Source organism: Octodon degus, unplaced genomic scaffold, assembly GCF_000260255.1.
Source record: "Octodon degus isolate 3935 unplaced genomic scaffold, OctDeg1.0 scaffold00084, whole genome shotgun sequence".
Taxonomy (NCBI): Eukaryota; Metazoa; Chordata; class Mammalia; order Rodentia; family Octodontidae; genus Octodon; species Octodon degus.
Window position 1 is genome coordinate 3,076,504 of NW_004524660.1, and position 689 is coordinate 3,077,192.

The following is a 689-nucleotide window of genomic DNA, read 5'->3' on the forward strand; positions in this document are numbered from 1 at the left end:
TTTTGACTTTAAAAAAAAAAAAATCACACTAAGTTTTTCCCAAAGAAAGCATCTTCGGTCCTCCCCTCATTCATTTCCATAACACACAGGAAAATACTGCCCGTATTTTTATACACAGAGTCGAGATGCGTCTCTGGAAGCAGAGGAAGGCACTGTTGGCTGTTTTCTAGGCGACCGAAGTCAGTGCACTGAGCGTGGAAAACTCGAGTCGAGGGCCCGGGAGCTGAAAGAACGTTTTCTCAGCGCTCAGGCATTTGGGGCCCACGGCACACAGACAAGGGTCCCTCATGGCCACGTGCAAGCGACCGTTTAGGGTCAGCGAGGGACTCGTTCCGCCACTCCGAGCTCTCTCCCCTTGGGGGGGCGCTCCTAGGGACCGCTGCACCGATACCGCCTTTCAGCACCTCCTCGCTCTCCCTGCCCCACCCCTCCCGAGCAGCCTAGGCCCCGCCCCCAGCCTAGGCCCCGCCCCAAACCACTCAACCTAGGCTCCGCCCACCGCCCCCGCGCGCTCGGGTGTGGCGGGTGTGGCGGATGTGGCGGGCCGGAGGGCGGGCCTAGAAAATGGCTCCGTGGCGTGCGCGGCCGCGGCCGTTAGGAGCCCCAAAACCGACGCCAGGCGTAGGGAACCCGGCGGAGACGGCAGGAGGCGGGGCTGGCGGCGGGACCGTTCCCCACCGCGCTCGGCT